Source organism: Pleurodeles waltl, chromosome 1_2, assembly GCF_031143425.1.
Source record: "Pleurodeles waltl isolate 20211129_DDA chromosome 1_2, aPleWal1.hap1.20221129, whole genome shotgun sequence".
In the NCBI taxonomy this organism is placed as follows: Eukaryota; Metazoa; Chordata; class Amphibia; order Caudata; family Salamandridae; genus Pleurodeles; species Pleurodeles waltl.
In genome coordinates, this window is record NC_090437.1 from 83,007,449 (window position 1) to 83,013,448 (window position 6,000).

General features: G+C 43.8%; 1 protein-coding gene across 2 annotated transcripts in view; it reads right to left on the reverse strand.

Moving 5' to 3' along the window:
• CORO2A (coronin 2A) overlaps positions 1–5,609 on the reverse strand; it is a 322,094-nt gene extending 316,485 nt beyond the window's left edge. Inside the window, exon 1 of one of the 2 annotated variants that reach the window (XM_069236572.1) lies at positions 5,180–5,609. The gene's annotated coding sequence lies outside the window, so the exon portion shown is untranslated. The remainder of the gene's footprint in view (positions 1–5,179) is intronic. The other variant, XM_069236575.1, reaches the window with a different exon arrangement.
• Between the last annotated feature and the right edge of the window lie 391 nt (positions 5,610–6,000).

A 6,000-nucleotide genomic window follows, 5' to 3' on the forward strand; every position in this document is an offset into this window, starting at 1 on the left:
AACACTAGCCATCTTCCCCAACTCTTAAAATAACAAAGAGATCCTTCCAATGATGAAGAATACTGACCTAATCGCCCAAAAACTCAGTAGTAACCATCCAATGACTCATCTTCCATTTCTAAGCAAAATCATCGAGAATGACTTTGCCACTCAGATGAATAAGAAAATCAAGACCAACAATTTCCTTCGGGTTTCAGGCCATGGTACAGCACAAAAAGCACCAGCCAAGTGAAGATGAAGACATCCTCCTGATCACTGACAGTGGTGACTCATGTCTCCTTCACCCATCAGCTGCATTCAGCACTGTCAACCATCAGGCTATGCTTAGCACGTGTTACAATAATGGGCATTTACAGAATCATCCTGCAAAGGTTTGCAGTAAAGATCTGAGAAAATTCCAGTACTCCGCATCAACAAAGACTCCATCCTACACGAATGGCATACAACATCTGCCTGGAATCCCTTTGAGAATTAAGACACTTGAACATCTACAACTATCAAAATGCTGGATGGTATCCAGCTTTAACAAATGATTGTTTGCAATGGTATATACTATTTGAAGGACAGTCTTTCCAAAATTGAAGACTGACTGTCAAAAACATAACTATGTCTCAAGTAACTGATCACTCAGTTTGAATCAAAATAGAAAAGATAGCAAAGCAGCACAAACTTAGGATTGGATCTCTGCAAAGAAACACAGTTACCAAGCAACTCCCCTGAAAAGCATCTTCTTCACAATGGCATAAGTCATCAAGTAACTAAGTAAATAAAACCTGATCACCTTCCCGTTCATGGAGCTATGTTCCCTCCCTCTTCCTGCAAGAATCCCCTTCAAGATCTACTGTATTAACTGTTAAGATCTGAGCTCCACATACCACTGCATCTGGTGAGCAATATCAAGCTCACCAGTGGCCAACACAAAACCTGCAGCAGCAACACTGCCAGGCTTGAAATAAGGAAGTACATGGAGAAGAGAAGATGACAAGCCCTTTACTGCTACACATACGCGAACTGGAGTTCCATCCCAACGCAGATCCAAGAAGCTTCTTCCCTTCTCATCCCCCTCAAGGAACTGAAAATTCTGCTCTTCAGTGAATATTTAGTTTGCATCTCATACAATCTCTTGCATCTGACCCATGATGTCTACTATTAGTAAAGGCAACCTGCTCCCTCCTTCTAACATGCATGACTCATATGACCTCACTGATCACTACATCAACTTCATATCACAAATCATGGATTCCATTGCCCCCAAACAACTAAAGAGAGTCCTACCCAAAAGATCCAACCCTTGGTTCAACTGCAACCTTAATGAGGAGCGTCAATGCCTCAGACTTTCTGAAAGAGGTCGGAGACACGCACCATCACTGTCTAACCTCAAACTTCTACAACAAAGATGGAGCACCTACAATAGGCACATTCGAAATTCCAAACCAGCATTCTTTTGTTTGGAACCAGCAATCAATCATCCAAAAAAACTGTTCAATTTTTTTTTTAAATAAACGATCTGGAAAAGCAGTGCCCCAGCCTCTGACAGCAAAATCCTACCTAATTGCGAAACCTTTGCCTCCTTCTTTGTTGAGAAAACCCTGCTAATCACCAACAAGATACAGAACGCCTTGGTACTCCTACAGTGCATACACCCCCACACACCCTTTTCCTCATGTTCAGGAAGATTGCCAGACTACCAGATTGACAGACAAACCTAAAAAAAATGCCATGTCAAACTTTAAAACCTTTGAGGAAAACCACATCTCTAAACTTTGAAGTACTCTGAAATACTCCAACCACTTCAATTATCCCCTTCCTTCCAAACTCTTTAATGTGTTCATTCACCTCGTGCTCCCTTTATGGGCCAGGATTGTCACTGCTTCACTTATCCAAGGGCCCGTACCTGACTGCCTAAAAAGTGGTCAGGTTAATCCTATTTAAGAAAGAAAAAAAAAAAAAAAAAAAACTCTGACCAGTCCTATCTCAACAATTATCACCCCGTCTCCAACATCCCAACTCTGGCCAAACTATTAAAAAAATGTGTGCACCTACAGATTTGCAATCACATCGAACAATTCCAAACACTTAATCAATGTCAATCTTGTTTAAGACCAGGCCATAGCACCGGAACCACCCTGGTCCACATTGTTGATCACGCTCTATGCTCACTCAATCACAATGAATCCTGCTTATTAATACTACTGGACCTGTCATCGGCTTTCGCTACCATCAATCATGAAACCCTTCTGAACCTATTAGAATCCATGATGGATCGCTCCGATTTCATGTTAAAATGCTTTGACTCATTCCTTCACAATAAATCACAACGGGTTCTAATCAACCACACTCTTTCTATTCAGTTGCCAGTTATGCTAGGTGTCCCCCAAGGCTTCACACTTTCACAAACACTGCTCAACCTGTAATTGGAGCCCCTGACCGAAATCCTCAAACTCTCTCACATCTCCTACCACTTGTCTGTAGATGATACTCAACTCTACATAAAAAATTGCCTCTCCTGATGATGTCAGCTTCCTTAATAAACCTTGACTAAACCTCAACATTGGCTGACTCGTCAATACCTCAAACTTAACACCCTCGCAACAGAATTCCTTCTGATCCCACGGGTGAAGATCACACTTAGTATCAAAGACTGGCTCCCACATCTTACTGCCTTGAACTGTACCCCACAAATCACTGACTCAGCCAAATCCCGAGGAATAATCTTGGACGATGCACTCTCCATGCAAAATCACATCAGTGCCTCCAACTGTGGAGCTAACCACCAACTACATGCATTAAGGAAACTAAAACCTTTCCTTCCAATGCCAGATCTCAAAACAACGGTCCAAGCACTTGTGCTATCTAAACTAGGCTATGGTAGTGCCACTGAAGGCTGCCTTGAATCAGCTGCAAGGCTCATTACCGGCTCAGAAATAAGAGATCATATCACGCCCCAACCTCTAATTACTGAAATAGCCTCTCTATGAGGCTAGGGTCCAGCTTAAAATTGCCTGTATGACCCATAAGGCGCTGCACCACAACACCCTGTCCCATCTGGCCCAGAAATTGACCCTATCAGGAGGAAACAAATATTCTAGAAGCACAAGCACCCTTCTACTTAAACCACAAAAATTCAACAAAAAGAAATCCTACAACCGATTCTTATCTGGAATTGCCCCTACAATCTCAAACTTCCTTCATCTGGAGGTCAGGTGCAACCCTTCCACTTCCATGTTCAGGAATGAAGTGAAAATTCTACTATCAAACAGATTCCTCACATTGAGGTCATTCCTCCCTTTCCTTGAAATGGTTACATGCCTGTCTAATGCTCTATTTTATCACGCCTTTGTCCACATCACAAAGATTTGATCTGTTTTCTGTTTCCTAACCTCCTACACATCGCCGAGTACGGTCACATCAATATTTAGGACCAACTTTGTGTTTCTGTCTCTCTACCTTTTATTACCTTTTGTAGCTTTAACATTTTTATGTATGTACTTTTATGAATATTCGTTATCGTTGTATCATAACTACCTTCGATAATCTCGTCAAGTGCTCTGTCATCCAAAAGGGACTTTTTCGCTCTATATAGAACTCTGAATTTTTCTTTAAAAAAAAGACCCAGGATGCTACATAGAAACATGCCATTTTCAGCGTGTGATTGGCACTTATCTCAACTTATTTTATCTATCCAGCTGATCCCGTAGAGGGGAGAGGTATTTGCAATAGAAACACACAGACAAACAAAAGTGCAATGTGTAAAGAAATATTGGTTCTGGTGGTGTTTACAACCTCTATATCAAATAAATGTACAAATGTGTTATGCTTATACGGACATCAATCCTTGACAGAGACTGAGGCTCACTGAATTCCATTACTTAAGTTTTGAGGGTATTTTATTAAGAGAAGATGGCCAGTATAAAGGAACTCATTGGTTACCAGGACAGCCAACCCTGTCAGGTATGATACTCTCCTGATAGATAACATGACCAAATTAAGTGAGTACTTGGATTGTGTATTAAGAGTATTAAGAGGAGTAAGAAAGAGTCATTGTTCAAGTAAGTTAAACTAAGAAATAAAAGTCCTTGAGGAGCTACATGTTTTAGGATACTTTTTCTGTGTTTGTGCTGTACTTCTGACTCAGGTGTGCTAGGTTGGAAACAGCTTGCCCCTCATTCTCTGCTGTTGAAAGATCTTTTGATACTATCATAAAGCGCTCAAGAGCTGACTTCGTAGGACTTCCCTTCTTTGAGCCCTTTTCTATTTTCCTCTTGGACTTATCTATCCTCAGCACCAGGATCCCCCCTTTTTCTCTGTCACGCTTTACAAGTTCTCGTCATCATCAACTTCATCCTAAATTTACAGCACAGATCTGCATACACTTTCTAAGCACTTCAAAGGCAGGTGCTGATTACTCAATGAAATGAAACCCTCTTTTATGTAAGTAGAAAAAAAGAAAGCAGCCTCCACTGGAATTCAAGGTGATCACATGCAGGTAGTGCGGAGATCTCGCCAGCAGATACATCGATGAGCCCTAAACTGAAGTGTCATCGTAAAAGCGCTGAATTACAGGGAGGGGAGACCTAATGGGTCACTGCATGCTGAGAATAATCCGTACACGGCAAGAAGTCCCTGCGCCACCCGAGTAACGATTAAAAAAACACACTAATCACCAACTACATATTTAAAAACTCATACAAGTACATTTTGGATCAAAAACAATCACAAATGAGAAAGTCGTCAGATGAAAAACAATAGTTAGGGTGAAAAATGAAAAACACGCTCCCGTGAAAATGAAAAAAGAAGCTGCTAAGAGTACTAAGTGAAATAGAGCCAGTGCAGCCGCGGTGACAGCCACATATTATTAGGAAACGCCCCAAACTGCATTGCCTTTCAGAGCACAACAGTAGGCAACTGAGGTGCGACCACCCGTTCATGTACAACGCACGTGCCCGGAGCACCTGACAGAAACCGAGCTTTACAACTGCGAAACACCATTACAGCGGAGTGGGGGGCAGATATTTTTACTAAACTTTCCCTTATAAAAAGGCTGATCTGGGTCAGAGCCGTACAAGAGATTTGCATTGTGTTGAAATAATGGCGACAAGGGAGATGCCGGTATCGGGTTGCTTCCTCACTGCGTGCCCGGAGCGGTGCTGCATGTCTACACCGAGAGGTGTTTCCTTACCTTCAGCCTCTCGGAGCTCTGCAGCAGAAAGAGGGGGAGGAGGCAGGAGGTAGAGGGTGCGGGCTGAGCTGGCGGTCTTCGGCTCTCACGTCCTGGCCATCCTGCGGCAACTACCAGCGAACGCAGGCGGCTCAGCAGAGGGCGCGGAGGGCAAAGGGCACACGGCGGCTGCTGGTGTCTTCAGATGTTCGGGTGTCAGTCCACGCGGGCCATGTAAACGCACACACATCTCTGTGCAGGGAGGCAGCCTGCAGTGGACTGAGGCTCCCTCTGATGGGAAGCCGAGCCGCTGCTGCAGGGAGGGGCCTGGCCCTGCCTCTCAGCGCAGGCAGCCGATAGCCTGAGGTCGCAGGTATGCATTGGGCCGGCCCGGCAGCAGCGTGACCTGAAGTCAGGTAAACAACGGCTTCGCTTTCTTGTGTCGCTGAATGGGTTGGCTGCGGAGTTGTTTTTATATGAAAGCAGCCTGCACCACCCTCTGTCGCCTCATGTGTGGCACTGGAGATTTTCAATAAGCCCAGAGGCAGAAGCTCGATGACTTCGCATTTGTAGCTTCTAATTATTCCCTTTCTACATAGCGCACGGTGCGCGATGTGCACAGATTGAAATGCTTCTGCGAGCCGGAGTGGTGCTCAGAGATGGCGATGGGAGAGGGTTGGTGGTGGCAGGAGCTTTCTAAAAGTGATGGCTGAGCTGTCCGAACTGCAACGAGTGAAGAAGAATGTTTTCAAATGTGACATTTTTCCACATAGTTTTTGGATTACTTGGTTAAAAGCCATACGTGTTACAAGGGCAGACACGGTAGTAATACCATCGATGCT